We start from the raw sequence: 21185 nt of genomic DNA, 5'->3' as shown, positions 1-21185 counted from the left end.
AATTGTGACATAGGCCAGTTATTGTTATTCCCAAACATTTTAATTTCACTGGGTCCCACAGTTTACTATGCATCAGGCCACATACCCATATTCCATTTGTGCACTCTCAGAGTTACCAATCATTTAGCTGGGGACCCCTTGGAACAACTCAAGGGCCCAGAACCCCACTTTGTGAACCACTGACAAAACGCCAAATTGCGGAGTTATGGCTGTGCTCAACCCCATAAGAGAAGAGATTTGTTGTTAGATTAGATTCGGTACAGAATGGTACAACTGTCTTTACTGTACGTGGAGGAGATAGCAGTGTAGTGAAACCTATGATCTAAATAGTCGTTCTTATGCATTCTCTAATTTTCTGTTGTTCCAATTAGAATCCTATAGGATTCTGAATAATGCTAAACATGTCTGTCACCTCTGTCATAATCTTATTGTAATCGAACCATATTTGTTGTACCGACCATTCTTTATATTCTCTTCTGGAACAGAGAAAGTTGGCTGTTATCACTGTGACTTGGGAGGTTGTTGCAGTTCCAATATGTGAATTGAGTCAAAGAACATTATCTGATGGAATTGGTCTTCATGGTATATTTTTGTTATAGACAGTGAATTGAAGCATTGAAACATTGATACAGATTATTACTTCCCCCCATGGTCAGGTTCAGGTGAGAGAGTAAGGTCAGAATTATGTGACCTGACTGCATGTGCAAACAGCAACCCAATATTCATTTGCATAATATTATGAGAATTGATGTGGACCAATTTATACAATTTATAACACATGCTCAGGTTGTTATGATTGTCTTAGTAGTCCTTAATTACTCAATGTTTTGATTCCTTCTTTAGCTTAAAAGATTACAGACCAGGAAATTACATCTCTTTATATAAAAATACACACAAATATACATTGGCCCCACCTGGTGACCAAGGGTGGAACCAAAGACTGAATAACAGCTGATGAATATGGACATACTTTATACCAGGCGCCATGATATTTTACACTATCTATTTTTCAGCCTAGTTACGCTAGATTAAATAAAATAAATAAAACATGAAACAAATGTGAAAATAGCTCACAGATATTTTGTTTGGAAAGAAAAACTGTGTGATTTAATTACATATTCTTCTTCTCCTATCTTCCAACTGGTCCAGATCTAAGGTACTGAAGTCATTGGAGACACAAAAGGTGACCCAAGAATATTAGACATGATCATTACAACATTATGTAACACAAACACATATATAACACAAACTCATAAACCCTGAGTGGAAAACTAAATACAAGTATTGTCTAAATGTCAATCCATCCATTGAATCCTGAGTTAGTGCCATAGTTGCGTAGGTCGCAGTTAACTATGAAAAACCGTCACATCTTGTCCGTACGTAACGCCTCAATGTCTATAGCTGCTGACCTGTTTGTTGACATTGTGGCATCACATAGTTGTGACATCACCTCATCAAAGATCAAACCCTGGATGTCCATACATGGAGACGACTGGATCATCACATAGATCTCCATATATGGAGCTGACCTCTACATCTGATTCCCAGTTGATGCCTTGTTAGGGCAACCACACTAATAGAATCCCTTTTATGCCATCAATATTAAGCCCATATTGCGTGACCTTGCCAATCATCACCTAGATCTCCATATATGGAGCTGAGCTCTACATCTGATTCCCAGATGTTGCCCTGTTAGGGCAAACACACTAATAGAATCCCTTTTATGCCATCAATATTAAGCCCATATTGCACGACCTCGCCCTTTAGGGTGAGGCTGCTTTTCGCCCTTAGGCGTCTTACTGGTTTTAAAGTAGTACCCCAAAAATGTTTTATTACTCACGCCGAGGAGACTTGAGTTAAATAATAGTTTTTTGTATTTGTCACATTCCTAAGACAAAAAAATGATTATAATCAATTTACCCCCATTGATTTCGGATGGGGACTCAAATTTGTCTGAATCCGGCAACCTCGGAATGGTCGGACCCACAAATCTGGCTGTGCCTCTCGTGGCTCAAGTCCAGTAGGCCTAATAGTCCAGTAGGACAGACAGTAGTCCGTCGTTGTAATAGTTTTTTGCCTAACTGCTTCCTAACTTTATTAGGGGCTGCAGTCTGTTCTCGCCAAATGGCACACTTGCAGGGCAAGTGTTCCGGGCGTACGAGTGGACGCCCGGTGAACGCTGGTGGGGGGCGGCCCGCTCAATAAATGGGGGCGAGCGTTCTGGTTACCCTTCTGTTTTGCCCTCATTCATTGCAGCAGATTCCAAAATTATTTCATATACTGTAACTAAGCATTGCCATTGAGCTTAGTAGGCCTACCTTCACCTTGTCACACTGCGGGCCATTTCCAACTCGGATATTTGAGTTTACCCTTTATTTTTAATAATGGTTTCTTTCCTGTCATCATGCCATATACAGTATATACAGTATATGTAGGCCATACATAATGTGACTCATGCACTCATTCTCTTATTGCAGACACATACAGTAGGATGCATACGACAGCACCTGCTGTCACATCCGTCCTGCAGGGACAAGAGGGAGCTCCCTATGGCGTGCTCGGCCTGAATGCACCATCTTCCGTAGAAACGGCAGAACCTGGGATAAGAGCTAATTGCCATAGTGATGCCCCCCGTCAGGAGTATGCTCTGGATGGTGAATGATATCAGGACCTTCTCTGAGACCGTGACTTTCTTCAGTTGCCTGAGGTATTGTCTCGCTCACCTTCTTTGTATACTGAACTGAACTGAACTATTTCACAGTTGTTTTTGGTCTCAGATTGTTATCTCGACTCCTACCAGTTTGTTCTTGCCCATGCAGGGGCACAGATATGAGGGATGGTCTGATTTGACAAAATCTGTATTGTACAATGCTTCTGTCATTGCTTGATGATATGGTGGACTGTTCCATGTGGTTCAGAGACTGAAACAATGTTTTTTTGGATTAGGAATGTTCTGGTCATATGATTGTGTCTTTGCATTTTGATAAAGTGACTAAGGAACATCTCGAAAACGGCTTTATTATATTTAAATCTGTTATTGTTCATTGTGAACCATTATTAGTGAGGTTGCCCCTGCAGGGCAACCAGACTATAGTACTTGTCCGACTCTATTCTTTCCATCCACGCCAGATAAACTTTATTTTTCCCACAGTTTTGGTGGCACGCACTTGGGCCATGTCAAATCGCCCGGCTTCATCGGGACATGTAGGGGTGCATTTTGCTACAGAGATACATGATATGGCCTAGTTTAATTTATATAAATGTATTCGTGAATTCATTTTCTCCATTGACTTGAATGTGAAAATGCAAAAGATGTACTTTTCCCAAATATGGAGATGACTGACGTCTGACATCATAGATGTCTGACTTCATAGATCACATGAGACTGACACAATATGTCCATATATGGGCATCCCAGATATAATATTGATGACATCAGGGATCTCCATATATGGACATAAAAGGGTCAAGGGACAAGTCTGACCCAGAGATCTCCATATATGGGCATTAATGTATTGGTGAATACATTTCCCCCATTGACTTGAATGGGGAAAATTCTAATGGTAAGACATAATTCATTTGCAAGTCTGACTCGCGTCACGGTAACCACACTTGCCAGAAGGGCAACCAGACTATTTTTCTAGTCCGGAACTACTAGCCTACGGATCCAGGCTTTTCTTTTCTTTCTAATCTGCGGGCTGGGGCGAGTGGGCGACCATGTTTTGGGACAAGCAGTCATGTATTCATCTCATCTCAACGGTGCAGCAAAAAAAAGAAAAGAAAATAGATCGACACGTCGATTTTAGACCTCGACACGTCGACTTGCAAAATACTGAGTCGTTAACATCCCTAATATCGTTAACCTCCCTAATATCTCTCTCTCTATATATATATACATATATATATATATATATATATATCCTAAAGACACACACACACACACACACACACACACACACACACACACACACACACACACACACACACACACACACACACACACACACACACACACACATTGGATTTCACTTATCTTTGCATACACTATCAGGGGTCTTTTTCAGGTAGCCCCAAACAGATAGGGATATGAAAACCAATGTAAATACTATCAATCTATCACTCACAATCTGTCAATTGCACAATAATCATGTATACAAGCTATTCAAAATAGACAATCATTATTTTGAACATAAGACATGTGGGAAAGGTTTACAAAAAACATTTCGAAAATATATGAAAATCTTTTTTTTAAGCAACAATTTGGCAGACCCCCTGCAGTACCTCCGCGGACCCCCTAGGGGTCGCGGACCCCCTGTTGAAGACCTCTGCACTATAATGACAGATGTGACAGAATTAACAAAGAAAACAATATTCACATTGGCTATAGCCAGTCAGTCTGCTTAGGTCAAGACATCACAAACCATCTGCACGGAAAATAACCAGCGCTACTTCTGTTCTTGTCCGTAAATTTCCACTGACTACAAAGTAGACTATCATGTTCTCAGCTCTCTCTCTCTCTCTCTCAAACTAACAGGTGACTCGGCTACTATTTGACAATCCCCCTGCTCTCCTCTCAGAGGCGTTGTAATCTTGCTATTCTAAAAAAGCTTTAATTTATAGGAGGGCTTCGAGGGAGGGAGGGTGTCGCTTACCAAAACAAGAACAGATCTCCAAGCTGACAACCTGTTGCGTCGCAACGCGTTATGTCACTGATGTCAGCTTGTAGATCTGTTCATTTTAAGGGGGTGGTGATCATCATCATCACCGTCGTACTACGGAGTATATTAAGAGGAGGAAGTGCGGCTTTTTGGTGGCGGTGCTGCTGGTGAATTGAAAGTACGCCATAAATATGGCGCCAAAAGAGTTTTTCAACCTAATGATATGAGCTGATTTCTCTTTTTTTCACCCTTTTTCCCGAAAAAGAAGCGCAAGCAGCTTGCTACGATCCCAGACCAGATCCAGTCCAGAGTAGTAGTAGTAGTAGACCCGCCTGGCTGACTGTGGGAACGTTTGTGCAGATCTGTATACGATTCGGGCAAAGTGGTGGGTAAAAGGGGAGGGAGGGAGAGAGAGCATATGCCAAAGCCAAGTGAGAACACACTGGGAGAGAGAGAGAGAGAGCTGGATGTTTTCTAAGGAGGAACGTTGCGCTGCGTGCAAAACTAGCAGCTTGCAAGCAACATCTTTTTTTTATTTATTTTTATGACTCATCATCCTTTTTGGACATTAAATGCATCCTTTAATTCCCGCTGGAAGAAAGAAGGAGAAGAACATAAGCTGAGTCGTCTCGTCGCAGCTACAGAGAGAGAGAGGGAGAGAGGGGAGAGAGAGAGAGAGAGAGAGAAGACCCTGGCGGATTTCTTTTATAACCACATTTTTTTGGGACTGTTTTGGAAATGCGACATGGCTTTTTGGATTTGAACACTCTCTTCTCCTTCTTGCGCGCACCTCGCTCGCAGCAGATCACAGCCGCTCAGCAGCACCCATGCTGCCGCCGGGATAATACTAATAATCACAATCATAACCCCGCCGCAGGCGATTATATCTATTACTTTTCTTTTGGATTATTATTTTTTGCAGAATCTGACGCGCTGCAGCCAGGCTGTCAACAACACAGCGAGCGGAGCAGAGCAGAGGCAGAGCCGCGGACCACTGGCCGGGGAGGAAGGAGGGGACAGTCCTGTCACCAACGTGGATCTAGTAGTCAGTCAGTCAGACAGACAGACAGACAGACAGACAGACAGACAGACAGACAGACAGGGGGGCTCGCCCGCAGCACCGCTATCGCACACGCACGCACGCACGCGCGCACGCACTGGAGGAATATTTTTTTGGACCAAAAATTCACTCTTTATAAAACTACATGTGGTTGGATGATGATTCAAATGATCTCCTGATCGCCCCCCCACCACCCCGAAACACCCAGCAGCACACGTCCAGGACCAGGAGTCCAGGACGTTTGTGTCGCCACTCCGAAGCTGACTGCGACCAAGGTAAAATAAAACATGAAAAAGAATGCCAATAACGCTGTAAAGGTGGGACAGAGGCATGTTTGGAGAATGCTTGCAGAGAGAGTCAGAACTACAGTTGTGTGTGGGGCTGTTAGCTTTCCATGCTAGCTAGCAGAGGGAAAGGCATTTCCACGCACTTTTTTGAAGCGGGTTGTCAGTCAGCCAGCAGAGCAGAGGTAGTGAGTGTACTGTAGTGTGTGTGTGTACGGTTAGTTAGCAGCCTGCTGGTGGTGCATGTGGGTCAAACACTACCACTACCTACCAACCAGCTCCACCGTCCACTAGGCCAGTGGTTCTCAACCTGTGGGTCGGGACCCCCAGGGGGGTCCCCAAATTATTTTCATTTCTAAAGTGACAATTTAAGGACTTTTTAATACCTCTAAAATGTCAATTTAAACATTGGTCAAACTGTCAAGTGAGCATGTAGATCTGCTATTTTCACAATAGAACCGTGTTATACAAAATGTAATGCCTCAACTCTTAGTGCTCGTCAGGGGGGGGGGGTCCCCCCAGTTAAAATATGCTTATTTTGGGAGTCGCGGCTTGAAAAGGTTGCGAATCATTGCACTAGGCTACTGTGGATTCACAACATCATGCAATACTAACATGTGTAATTGTGTATGTACTATGTATGTAATGTATGCGGAAATAGCCGGCGTTATGCTGTGTGTGCAAGTGTAAACTTTAGTTAAATGTGTCCTGCTGCTCTCTCTCTCCTCCGCTCCGCACGCAGAAGGGAACGTGAATGCATGAAGTGTTGTGTTGTGGTGGTGAAACAAGCAACGCAGCAGCAGCAGCGCAGTTGGTTCGTTTCTGACTGTGTTTATGTAAGCTGCCTGCCGTCCGCTACGACGATGTAACCTGAAAGCACGTTGCAAAAAAACGGTGTAGCAGAGGAGGGCAGAGAGCGGCCAAATGGAACAGCAGACGGTGTACGCGCGTGTGTGCGTGCGTGTGTGTGTGTGTGCTGCACGCACGCTCTCTCGCGCGCACATACACGCTCAAAATTGGATAATGTTTTTTTTTTTTTTTTTTGTATTTATATATTTTATAAAGACGGATAGATAGAAGTTGTGATTTTCCAACTTGTTCACATACACACGCTCAAAATTGGATAATGTTTTTTTTTTTTTTTTTGCATTTATATATTTTATAAAGACGGATAGATAGAAGTTGTGATTTTCCAACTTGTTCATGAACATTAGGGCGGTTACACAACTCCATTCAGAAACATTGCCATTCAGAAGATTGACTTCCATTATTCTAAAGCGGAGGTGTCACCTAAACCCTAACCTAAGTGGGGGTATTTCTGAATGGGGATGTTTCTAAGTGGGGGTGTTTCTGAATGGAGGTCTGCCCCCCATTAGGGCATCATGTGGATGCATTTTAGTTCATGTCATGTTGTTGATGATGATATGGTGTTTGCATCAAGGGTTCTTCTTCAGAACGTTACTTTCTCATCCCGCACAGGCTCACAGCACAGCACAGCGGGGGGTTTGCACATTTTTGGTACTAGGATTCCTCCCTGGCGAGAGAGAGGGAGAGAGAAGAGCACTGTTTCTGCTTGCTTTTAGGAAGGCTAAGCACGAACACACGCATATCAAGGAATTAGAGCAACTCCTCTCTCTCTCTGGCTCCTGTCTGATGAGAGTCGCTGTGAGACTGTGTACTGTGTGTGTATGTGTTTGTCTCTGTCCCTCTCCTGCTTCGTGCTGCTGACTTTAGAGGGGGAGTGGCTGTTTTACCTCTTAAAGGAGTAGTTCACCCTCAAAATGACATGTTTTCTATTGAATACTCATGCCATGGAGACTCGAGTTCAATAATAGTTTTAGTTTTTTGTCACATTCCTAAGACAAAAATATAATAATAATAAAAAAGAATTACCCTGACGGTTTCCCCATCCACTGCCATTCATTTGGGTCCCCAACCAGGGCCATGCATCCGGGTCCCCATCCGGAATTAATGGGGGTAAATTTACTATAATCACATTTTTGCCTTAGGAATGCAACAAATACAAAAAAAATTGATTGAACTCAAGTCTCCATGGCATGAGTAATCAATAGAAAAAAAGTCATTTTGGGGGTGAACTACTCCTTTAAACTAAAGTCTTGCTCTCTGGTCTGAGCGGGACTATCTTATTTTGTTGGTATTGCATCCTCACCGTATATTTTTCAAGTGAAGAAAAAAAAACAACACCAACAGAAAAAAAACAGGGGCTTTGTGGAGCAGATGCTGATGTTGTTGAGAGTGGGATGGGGATGCATATCAAAGGAGAGAATTAATTGATCGTAATTGGAGCATGCGATGCAATGCTTGTGTGCCTCCAGCATTTCCCCCTTCCCTTGTCTCCATGCTTTAGGCCACCTACTCTTCGTAATTGCTATAAAAAAAGCAGAATATTTATTTCAGGCTATTACTGCTAATCATTAGTGGGCTGAGCAATTTATCTTGATTTTCCTTTTTTTTTTTATAGCACTGTGGTGCTTGGTGGTTGAGCCGGCTCTAGTCTTGAATCAATTAAGTCAGAATCGTCTGGGGACTTGTTAAATGTTCCCAGTTGTGACAGCCCCCCACCACCACTCACAATGGAGAGGACGCGTGCACACGCATCCACGCGCACGCACACACACAAGCACACGCACATGCACACACACATATGCACTGCACACACACACACTGCACACACACTTTTTGTCTTTCTATTTTCCTCTCTCTCTCTCTCTCACACACACACACACACACACACACACACACACACACACACACACACACACACACACACACACACACACAAAATCTTCCTCCCCGCTGGGTATGAAACCGGAGATGAGTCATGGTGTGTGGGGGCATAACAGCTCTCTCTCTCTCTCTCTCTCTCTCTCTCTCTCTCTCTCTCTCTCTCTCTCTCTCCTCCCTCTCATACACTTTCTTCATGTAGTGTTATCTTGTTTTCACTTTGAAGCTCTTCTCTCTTCCTCTCTCCCTGGAGGCGGTAGCTTCTCTCACCTACAGGCAGTGGATGTTTACAAGGCAAGTCAGCCAGGCTGGGACACATTTTTGATTTGAGTGCATCTGTTGTTGTTCAGCCTTAGTTCCTTCCTTCCATCCATCCATCCATCCATCCATCCATCCATCCATCCATCCATCCATCCATCCATCCATTCAACCTCTCACCCAGTGCCCTATTTATTTACTGTACATCATTCATTTACCCTTTCACTCATCCATCCACCCATCCCCTCAACCTGTCATTTGGGTCTGTGTGCGGGGGTGGCACTGTGAATAAATAGCTCGTCGTGATTTCGCCGTCACATACTTTATGAACATGGCTCGTCGTGGCTTTTATGCGTGCGCGGTGTATGTACTGTATGTATGTACAGTATGTCAACATGTGAGTGTGTGTGTATAACTATATGTGTAAACATGCCTGTACATTCCTGCATACCCGTATGGTATGTCAGTCTGGTTGGTACACATAACATATAGGCCAAGTCAGGGCGAGAGAGAGCCTGTGAGTTAGTACATACGAACACGTGTGTGTGTGTGTGTGTGTGTGTGAGGAAGTGGGCGGTGGTGCTGCGTATGTGTGTGTTGTGTTAATCATCGCCTGGCGATTGGTTGAAAAAGGGGGTAAGGAGCCCACGTGGTCTGACTGTAGTATCACATTAGCAGCTCCGCTCCAGGGGAGGAGGGGGAGAGTGAGGATGAAGGGGGAGAGCGGGAGAGGGAGAGGGGGAGGGAGGGAGGGGGAGTGTTACTCATGAATGGACCACTGCTTCGCATGGCTGTACTGTACGTCACTCGAACTGTATTTCCAACCCCCCCCACAGTTACTGTACACGCGTACGTACACAAATGCACGTGCATGCGTGTAGCCGCGCACACTGTCGCGCAAATCACTTTGGCGGAGAAGCGCGCACATGCAACAGGCATGCAGCTAGTATGTGCATGCACAAGCGCATGCATGCATGCACAGCAGATGCGGGCACACACACATGCATCATGCATGACAGTTTGCCTTTGACCTACTTTACCTGCATGTTTGTGTTTTTTGCAAAGAGAACGTCAGGTGAGAGAGTGATGACTTTCCCAGAGAGCTGAGGGGTTTGTGTTATGATGATGACGAGCCATGTGCCCTGTGGCGGGCTGTCTCGTTGTCATGTCACCAGCTTCTGCTGTGGTCCGTTTTGCACACCCTACTAAAAGCAACTAGCATGCCAAAACACAAGATCCTGCCTTACTACCAGAGCTTGTTTTTTATGTCCCGAAAATATATATTTATAACAGATAACAGGGTTAAATAACATTAACACTGGTATATATTATTGCTGTTGTTGTTGTGGGCTTGTTTTATAATATGACCTCTTGTGTGTGTGTGTGTGTGTGTGTGTGTGTGTGTGTGTGTGTGTGTGTGTGTGTGTGTGTGTGTGTGTGTGTGTGTGTGTGTGTGTGTGTGTGTGTGTGTGTGTGTGTGTGTGTGTGTGTGTGTGTGTGTGTGTGTGTGTGTGTGTGTGTGTGTGTGTGTGTGTGTGTGTGTGTGTGTTTGCTGTCAAACGATGACCCTGCTGTGGCCTGGGAACGTAAGCTCATTAGTGTTATCATGCTGTTAGGTGGGCAGCAAATGACGTCAATCTTAAAGAGGAGTGTTTTTCACCCTGGGCTGCTGTGACTCACCTCTTATTAGTGAAGGATAATTGCAAAGCACACACACACACACACACACACACACACACACACACACACACACACACACACACACACACACACACACACACACACACACACACAAACCACCTGGAAAGAAAGGAAATAGAATGCATACTTCACAAATACGCTGGCGGGATAATTGGAATCTGCCTCATTACTCCTCTATTTGCAAGAACTCTCCCTTTTTGGACGTGCAAAGTGTGATGGACTTGCAACTGCAGCAGATGGTTTCGCAGATAAAATCAATGAGCCATCAGTTTTGCTTACAGTGTCCATCTAGATCTGTACTGTTATCAGAGAACCGACTGTAGCACGGCTGGGAGCAGATGCTGTAAAAGTTCACCTTTAATTTCTCCTGGTTGGAGACTTGCAGTACTAAATGACGAGGCTGCCAAATCCTTTGTGTGATAGGATTTGTTTTCCATTCACCACTTGAACCCTAGCTTCCCTGTTCTGACGAGAACTTGTCCAAAACAGGCACTCTACAAGCTCACAAGGAGGCGTTGAGAGCTTGTAGACCGGCTATTTGCGGCAGCGAGGTTTGGTGTAGAGGGAAAAAAAGAGTTGCACACCAAGTACAGAGCCAAAGTTCAAGTTTACTAAGTATTGAGGGTTTAAGGGTTAAATGTCTGAAAATACACATTAACAAAAAAAAAAACACTTAACACAACACCGATGATAGTGTTGTCAAACAAATCTATGAAGCTACAGTATATTTGAAATCTAGTATGAAGGGCTCCTTGGGTCCTTGAAAAACGTTGAAGACCCCAGGGTAAGGTTTAAGTGAAAGCAGTGAAAGCAGCTTGTAAACTGTTGGATATCGTACTATCCTAGTCTCTGTGGCCAGCAAGTGAAAAGACCTTCCCCCCCCCTTGACTGTACCTGTCTGGCTTCCTGCTGACTCGGCTGCTTTTGCTGACAGAAAGAGAAAGGGATGCGTTTCTCCATTTCAGTAACAGCCGAGTCCTTCCCGCTCGGAATATCAACCGTGACGAGAACGGGGGGAAATATAATCGTCAATACTGACAGTGACCACCAGATTTGAACTTCACCTGGGAGGAGGATGCTCATTCTGGAGCGCAACTTATTTTCTGACCAAGAGCAGGATACCAGTATACTGTATGTTTTAACATGTCAGGCTGTCAGCAGGGATATGCTGGCTCTTGCTGTGCTGTGTTCTCTCTCTCTCGCTCTCTGTATTTCTCTGTCTCTCTCTCTGCTTTTGTTTGTCAGTTGTACTACTGCAGACCAAAGTGTCTAGCCTGGAGTACAGCAAGTATAACCCAAGGACATTACATTGATGCTGTGCAGATCTGTTATTCGTCCCCAGGCATAAAAAGAAAAGAAAAAAGTGCTGCGGTTGGTTGAATGTCCCTCACTATTGACACTTAGGGCGGCTTGCACCAAGAGGGATTAAATAAATCTTAGTTTAGGGTTAATCAAGTTTGTTGATCTATGTTTTATTTTAAATCGAGGTGCGTTGCACCACTTAAATTTAAGCATTGCTTAACAAATCTGTGATTAAACCCTTAACCTGTGATTAAAACCATAAACTGTGATTAATTCATGGTTTAAATGTCCTCCATCTTGGATTTCGATATAAACAAACTGGAACATGCTATTCTCTTGAGCCTAATATCATTAGCGTTACTCTTTTATTCACTTCTAGGAGAATGTGGGCAGGCCTATGTTAAGAAGAGCACCTGCAGCCAAAACAAAACAAAACAAAAATATAACGCTACCCGTCATACGACGGTGACGCTCGGACGCTACAGTGCGGCGCGGCGATGCGATGCGCGGCTAGAAGCAAGAAAAGACCACAGTTTTGATCACATTCACATTTGAGTCGATTATGAAGCGATTTCGAAAATTAAAACGTCTCCATGTTGCTTGGGAAGTCCATGCCTTTACCCCATCCCTAAACTTTTTTGGGGGCTTTTTTCACTGTTTTGAAAAACATAATACCTCAAATAGCCGATCTACATCAACACGTTGTGAGCTTGTAGATCAGCTATTTGAACTATTTAAAAATGTTTTTCAAAATAGTTGAAAGAAAAAAAGGCAAAGAGGTTTAGGGATAAGGTATAAGGCATGGACGAAAGTGCCCCTACCTCTAGCTCTTTACCAGGCTTTTCTCCTTTTGAGATGAACGAGGTTACAGTATATCAGTAAGACTCCCCAAATCGGGAGATAAGCGACCGTCGGGTCGCATACACAAACTTTGGAAGGCAATGGTAGCCAATCAGGAGGGAATATGGGAAATGGGACAGATCCATGTTGATGAGTTGACTTTAGAGATACTGTGTACCGGTTTGCCTGATTTTAGGGCAAAATCTGTAGGAGCAGTGTCCAAAAATGTGTCTTGCAAGAATCGGCCTCATGGTGGCGCTAGAAGAGGGGCATGTGAGAAATGATAGTGGTGGTTTGGCAGCCAAGGAGTGTGTGTGCAAAGTTTGGCATTGATCGGGCCAACGGTGGCGGAGATGTGAGTAGGGGAAAAGTGTGACGTGACGTGACGTGACGTGACGTGACGGACTGACTGACTGACTGACTGACTGACTGACTGACTGACTGACTGACTGACTGACTGACTGACTGACTGACTGACTGACTGACTGACTGACTGACTGACTGACTGACTGACTGACTGACTGACTGACTGACTGACTGACTGACTGACAGACAGACAGACAGACAGCCGGTGCAGGTTTTCATCCTGTATGAAGGTATTCATGTATGTCTTTGAAAGTCAACAACTAAAGAAATACAAGATGAGGGTGAAGGTGTTGAAGGATGGCGAGTGATGGTTTCCTTAACCACTTTGAACCTGGCGTCACTATTTTGGGCATGTCATTGGACATGAAAACGTAAAAAAACGTGACTTGTTGTGAGCTACTATAGCCGATTTGCGTCATTTAAAAAAAGACAAGAAAATGAGGCTTAAGGGAACAACACTTCAACCATTTATAACCTTACATTCCATAACATTGGTCCTCACTCATTAAGTTGTTTCCATTTCCAGTCTACTCACTCGTCTTGGAGGTGAGCTGTGTAGAGTTAAATAACCTACCATAATGATTTCATCTGCCTCTGTCAGGTTTTTTCAGGGTTTCTACCAGACCCATGGAACGCACCATGTGCCCAGGATGTAAACAAAAGCTGTATCAAAATAGAACATTTGTATCCGTGATCATCCATTCTTTAGTTATGGTCCATTAAATACAGCTTGTTTTGACCAAAAAGGCAATTTGGGAAATCTGGGGAAAGAATCTGAGATAAATGGATTTTTCTAAATCTGATAACATAGAGCTGGACAGAGAGAAAACATTTGGGATGACATAATTTCCGTCTCCTAGCAACCGTAGCACCATGCATACGACGGTGAAGAGCGCCCTCTAGTGTCATCACTGAAAACACAAATTCACACAATTGGCCATATTCACACCGTGGCCATCTTGGATCACATGACCACATGGGGTGGCAAGCTCAAAACAGCATATTGGGTAAGGCAAGACCCGCCTGCGGAAGCTTCTGATTGGCTGCTTGCCACCCCATGTGGCCATGTGATCCAAGATGGCCGCTGTGTGAATATGGTCAATGGTGGTGAAGCGTTGGATTTGAAATGACGTAGATCTACGTCAATGGCGGTCATTGTGTTATGTGGTTTGACCATTAGTCAACCAGGTTATCCCAGGAAGTAGTTAACTCATCCAGTGCCAAAACCGAAAAAGTTCGGTTTTTTAAAACGTATTAAGAAATGCCAAAACCGAATAAATTCGGTTTTTGGAAAAAAAAAAAATTTTTTTGGAAATTTTAAAAAAAATATTTAAAACGTAAAACGTAAAAACAGGCTGCCGCGACACGATACAAGTGCTCATAAGCTACTGTAGGTGTGCCTGGATCAAGGGGCTAAGCCCTGACATTTAGATCTTGCCTCGGTCAAAACCTAAACTGCTCCTTTTTTGAGTCCGAGATGGGCGAGTTGGCATTGGGCGATGGAGGCCAAGAAGAGAAGGAGAGATGGAGAGGGGAAGAGGGTGCACAAAGTACTCTAACTCAGCCAGTGCTTTTAATAATGAGGTATCCAAAAGGCCATGCTTTTTAAAATACGTAAGCATTTTTCTTTTTTTACACAATGCACATCTGTATTATAATATCGTTTTGACATTTCCCCACCATCATTTCAGATTTTCGAGAAATATTCATAACTGGGCGCTTGTAGATCTGCTTTATTCACTATAGTTGAAACATGGCTTAAGTGGTTAATTCATAAAGTAAAGTACAAATACTCAAAACAGCACTCAAGAGAGAGGTGGCAGGGATCGGCCGAGCCCCTCTCCTCCATCCTGTCATCCCTCTATCTTTCCCTCCTCATCCCCCCTTCCTTCCCTCCCTCTCGGTAGACTTGATGAACTCCTGATGGGGGCCAAGGTGAGAGAGGCAGATCCATCTCTCTCTCTGTCGCTGGTCCTCTACCCTTTTGCTTTCTCCCTTTAGCTTTGACTTTCCTATCGCTTTTTGGTTTTCCCTTGATCTCTCCTTTCATCCACACACTCACACACACACACACACACACACACACACACACACACACACACACACACACACATACGCACAAGCACACACACAAGCACCATCCTCTCTCTCTCTCTCTCTCTCTCTCTCTCTCTCTCTCTCTCTCTCTCTCTCTCTCTCCCTCTCTCTGGATTTGGCAGAGTGACAACATCTCAGGCTCCTCCTTCATTGTTTGTCAGCAGATTTCAAGAGACAGAGAGCTTAGTCTGAAAATGATTTGGACTCTTCTTCGTTGCCTCTCTCTCTCTCTCTCTCTCTCTCTCTCTCTCTCTCTCTCTCTCTCTCTCTCCTCTCTACCCCCCCCCCCCCCCCCTCCCTCTCTTATAATGCAGCGGCAGCAGCAGGCTCTGTGGCAGCATCAATAAATATTGTGTTAATGTTCTGGTGGCTGGAGCCAGCGTGGTGATAAAGGAAATCTATTTGATTTCTGCAGCTCGTTTGTTTGGCCCGACACCTCCCCGGTTGGGGTGTGTGTGTGCGTGTGTGTGCGGGGGCAGGGGCACGCTGTGGTCACAGGGTTCATTCCTTTTCCTTGCTTTCTCTTCCTTCGTTGCACCGATGCATCATTGGTTTCCCTTTTCCCGCCGATGTCTGTCTAGTTAACGTCTGTACCCCATAGGGATGGCGCGATAAGCGATATTATCGTTTATCGTGATGAAAAAACACTCGCGATAATCGTATCGTGGCGATTTCATTTATCGTGATATATTATATATTGTCCTCCGTCATGCGATAATCGTATCGTGGAGATTTCATTTATTGTGATATATATCGTCCTCCGTCATGCACTGGGATCGATTCACCTTTTATTTGCCGAGCAGCATTATCCTGTACCATTTAAACCCTCTATTGGTAAAATGTACTTATAATATACTGTGCGTACTTGACAGTACTTGATAGTCAAGGCATCGCAATGCAACGCCTTGTGAGCTTGTAGATCTGCTATTTTTTTGGCAAATGTTCTACCCCAGGATAATGCATGTTAGGGATATTCTGATTATCGTGATAATATCGTAAATCGTGATTTCTGTGGTCACAATAATCATGATATGACATTTTCCATCCCTAGTACCCTGTTTTGAATACATGCGGTTTGACTTTTGCAATTTTCATCAAATCACACGCTCGCTTTTTTGTTGACGCATTCCTGTGGAGAGCACTACGCTCAACTCCTTTTGTACGTTGTCAAGAAGCTACTTCAGAACCAAACAAGAGGAGCTACTACTTAATATCACTTGAAGAAAAGCATTTTTCCCTCTGCATTTCAGTGAGACGTTCTTCTCCTTCAGCAGACTTGTACCATTGATTCCACTCATTTCTACTTAACCTCGCCTCACCGGGCCGTTGATCCGTTCTAGGCGGAAACCACAAGCAGAAGAAGCGGTGTTGCTTTGTTTTGGTTCCCCCTGTTTGTTTCCCCAATCCCTATTAAAATGCTCGAGTAGCCTAGTGTAGTCTTGCCAGTCGCTACGAGTTGGACTAAGAGATGCATATACCAAACGAATCTTCCAAAAGCAAAACTACGCCGCATCAAGGGGTTTATTAGGTAGGCCCTAAAAGTATGTCCTTGAGTGCAGGGGAATATTTTGGGTTAAATGAATCCGGTTTGATAGTTCCGGCAAAAGTGTAGTCCGTTTAGGAATGAGACTAAAATGGCAATTTCATGCTTAGCCTACATACCATACATACCAGCTACATTAGCGAGCGGCTGGACACGGGGTGTACATTATTATACTGTTTCTGGGTGGTCCCTGGAACAACATATTTTGAGATGCGGGTCCGCGCCTCCGCGGCCAAATATTTTGGGGGTCCTTGACAAGAGAACTGCTGATTTAGAAGAAGAATTTAGAAGACATAGAATCGTGTCAAAAACATTCAAATGTTCAAGATCTTTCAAAAATAGTAGATCTACAAGCTCGCAGCACTGTGAGCTTGTATATCTGCTATTTTTTTAATAGTTAAAGACAGTGTAAAATAATGGTTAAAGTGGTTCAAATCCAAACTCCAAAGTGAATTTGCCTTCAGGCCTAAATGGCTTAAAGGAGGGAGCACTTGCACTTCATCCATTGTCGACCGTATCTCGATACAGTTGGTCCTCACTAATGCTCGTTATAAGATGGTACCACTTTCGTCCATTTCACTCTGCATCTTAGAAGTTCAGAAACCTGCTTACCAGTGACATACTTGATTAGGATTCCAAGCTAACGGGAATTACAGCCTTTCTCTTCCTGGAAAGTTAGAACGCTGAAATAGAAGCCATTGTTCTTTACGTCAATTAAAACAACAAGTTTGAGATTACCACCGATGATGTCATCTGTAGGCAGATTACTATAGGCACATTACTATAGGCACATTGTCCAATCATCCCATAGTTAGTATTAGTCAGAGCCCAAACATGGAGATAATGTTGGAGGGAGGAAAACAAGGCAAAATGTTCCTTTAAAATTATTACGTTGCTGATTTAAACTATTATACAATGGTAGCACTCTAAAAAAATATTCTTTCATGGATTCATTGCGACTGCAGTGTAGTATACGAACGGTCACAGCTTGACCGTATATCTGTCTATAACGCCTGACACTGTGGTTCCCCTGACACATCACCGTGACATCACAGGTGACTTCACAGTGATGTCAGATCCTCAGAGCAGCCATCTCCATATATGGGCATAAAAGGCTGATACACCACCGTGACATCACAGGTGACTTCACAGTGATGTCAGATACTCAGAGCAGGGATCTCCATATGGGCATAAAAGGGATTGTATGTACTGTATGATGTCAGACGACAGAATCCATATAGTATATGTCCAAGACAGATGGCGCGACCTCGCCCTTTAGTGCGAGGTCGCTTTTCGCCCTTATGCGTCTTACTGGTAGTTGTGTGTGCACATACATGATACGTGTGTGTGTGTGTGTGTGTGTGTGTGTGTGTGTGTGTGTGTGTGTGTGTGTGTGTGTGTGTGTGTGTGTGTGTGTGTGTGTGTGTGTGTGTGTGTGTGTGTGTGTGTGTGTGTGTGTGTGTGTGTGTGTGTGTGTGTGTGTGTGTGTGTGTGTGTGTGTGTGTGTGTGTGTGTGTGTGTGTGTGTGCGTGCGTGCGTGTTTGCATGTGTGCGTGTGCATGTGGATCTCCATAGTGTGTTAAGGGCGGTCACAGGGGAGAGGACTGATGGGAACAGTGAAGGTGATATCACCATCAGTGACTCATCAGTGTCTTTAAGTACCTCTGTGCCTTCCAGTCAAGTTGAGAGATATTGGATTCGTGTTGGCGTGTGTGTGTGTGTGTGTGTGTGTGTGTGTGTGCATTGGGTGGGTGATTACTAAGTGAGTGTAGTATATCGTCGTTGTCGGGAGGAAACCTCATCTCCAAGTTTTAAATGTGTACGTTCTTTGCAAAGTAAAGCCCTGCTTCATCATACAAGGCCGTCGCACAAAAGTAGTGAAAACAGCCGATCTACAAGCACACAACGCCTCACGGTGCGTTGTGTGCTTGTAGAACTGCTGTTTTCACTAGTTTAAATAATTTTTTTAATGAAAAATTTACGGTTTTGGACATAAAAGGTTTTCACCCGGCAACGATGATATATACTAGTTACATTAGCGAGTGGCTGGACAGGGGGTGTATATGCAGTATGTATGTGCATGGGTCGCGTCACCGACAGCTACCCAACGCAGCGGACTTCCACACAGGCACTAGTGAAATTTCATCATTGCTGATGATTCCAAAGCCTTTTAACCTTTATTGATTTTTATGTCACAAATCATACTTTATACTCACAACGTATAAGACAGTCATATTAAATGTATCGGCCTATACGTTAACTAATTCTGCTGGGGAGCCCCTGCAACCCTCCCAAGGATTTGATTGCAAACCACCACTATGCACAGTGGGATCAATATTCAACCCCTTAAACCATGTCATTGACCAGAGTCCCCCAGGATTGCACTCTACTGTACCGAGCCTTCTGATTGTTTTACCTCTACACCACTGGTTTTCAACCTTTCTCATATCAAGGTCCATTATTTATTCAGTGTTTGAGCCACGGACCACCATTTGATGACATTTAGCCTCTCAGACCCCACACTTCGTATATTTTGTTATCGTTGGATAGTATTTTGTCTACAATTCCTTGCTGTATTGATGTTGGTACCTGTAAAGGAGAAATATAGAGTCCAATCCAAGGTGACGAGTTGTAGATGCTTGGTTTATCAATAGCAACAAGTCCATAGGAGAGATGACAGGCAAACGTTGATCAAAATAACAATTCCTCTACGTTCTCTATTTGTGTAGACTTGTAAATTAAGTGATGCAGCTAATACTTAAGAACCCCTGAGAGTGTAAAATTGGGTCCATTTGTTTTAATTTTACACTCTCAAAGAGTTAAAGATCTATATGGTTGGTTACCAACTGTCCATCGTTTAGCTGGGGACCACCTCGAGGACCACTGGTGGTCCCCGGACCACTGGTTGAAAACCACTGCTCTACACAAAAAGCTTTTTGCAGAAATTAGCCAAAACTAAGGGGCGCGTCCACTGGCCTACTGGTCCAGGCGCATACCACATAGGCTCTGATGCCTATGTGGTATGACCTTTGCTGCATGTCACTCCCCATCTCTCTCCCCATTTCCGGTCAGTCTACTGTCCTATCAATAAAGGCATGAAAGCCCAAAAACAAATCTTAAAAAAAAGAAGAAAATAGCCAAATCTAAAAGCTCACAACGCATTGCAACGTTACGTGACACGCTTTTGAACTTGTACATCTGCTATTTTTGCTGAATGTTTGCCCCAGAATAGGGATGGGACAGGGTGACGACAGGAAGGACTGTCCAGGGTTTCTAAGTGAAAGTAAATGTGTAGCCATTCTAGTTCTCCGGTAATGGGGAGGCTAAGCATGAAATTGCCATTTTAGTCTCATTCCTAATCTATTCTACACTGCATGTTATCAAACCTGGCACACCTCACTTCTTTCTTTTGAGGCCTGTTTCCACCTCAAAGATATGATTGGGTATAAATATAGCTCTGGGAAATCAGACGCTGCCATAATGAGTTTATATCCTGCATTTTCCCACACCTTTCCCTTCGACTTGACTTCTTGCTTCCATCGGCGTGGCATGGGATTTGTTGATATGCCACGCAACTTCACCAAGCTCCTTTCAGAAATGATTTACTAAAATGTATGCAAATGTATGCCTTGACCTGTGACTGCTTGGAGCTTACACAGCTAACACTCTGGCGTTGCTACCAGCGTCTCTGCATGCCTGTTAGTTATCAAAATCTGTCTGTTTTACAGTCTGTCGACAGTGGACAAAGCCAAATATGTTAAAGTTGACACAGCTGGCATGTAAAAATCTGTGGTTTGGTTAGGAATCTGCTGGCATGTTTTTAGGGCTTATTTACCCCACAGCTCTTGTTTGTATCCTCATAGCCTTCCATTAGTAACCGTGATGCCAACGGCATACTGTATCTCTGTATAAAGTTTCACATGCAGCACAGCGAGGTTCAATAGTAAATGTAAGAGTGGGGTTGACACTTGGCAGATTATTATGTCAATGTCACTTTCTGCAAGTTTGCAGGAGATGCTTTGCAGACCAGTTTTTATCTTCCAGACTCATTTTCCTCTTTCCAAGGCTGATGCTGTATGCTGAGTGCGTAATACATTATATTTTCAAACTTTTTGTGCCCATAGGCGACACACAACGTGAAAGTAAAGAGCTCAAGGCCAGCACACCGGTATTCATACTTTTATCAGTGCAAAATAGCCTCTATAACATTTTATCACAATTTATCACTCTGTAAATGTTTTTTTTTCTCCTCTATTTTTATTCTCTTAAGCTAGTACATCTGCTATTTTCAAAAGATTTTTCTACACATTTGAAAACTTGAAATGGGACAT

At 43.7% G+C, this 21185-nt stretch overlaps 1 protein-coding gene across 1 annotated transcript in view; it reads left to right on the top strand.

Annotated features, from left to right (window-relative positions):
* Nucleotides 1–5890: 5890 nt before the first annotated feature.
* Nucleotides 5891–21185, top strand: part of jade2 (jade family PHD finger 2) — a gene marked incomplete at its 3' end in the record, with an annotated part of 304044 nt that continues 288749 nt past the window's right edge. The window contains 1 exon segment of the mRNA XM_080749428.1: nucleotides 5891–5993.

This window comes from Nannobrachium achirus (assembly GCF_963921795.1).
Source record: "Nannobrachium achirus genome assembly, chromosome: 19".
NCBI classification, from domain to species: domain Eukaryota; kingdom Metazoa; phylum Chordata; class Actinopteri; order Myctophiformes; family Myctophidae; genus Nannobrachium; species Nannobrachium achirus.
This window is presented reverse-complemented; position numbering and strand designations above follow the sequence as displayed.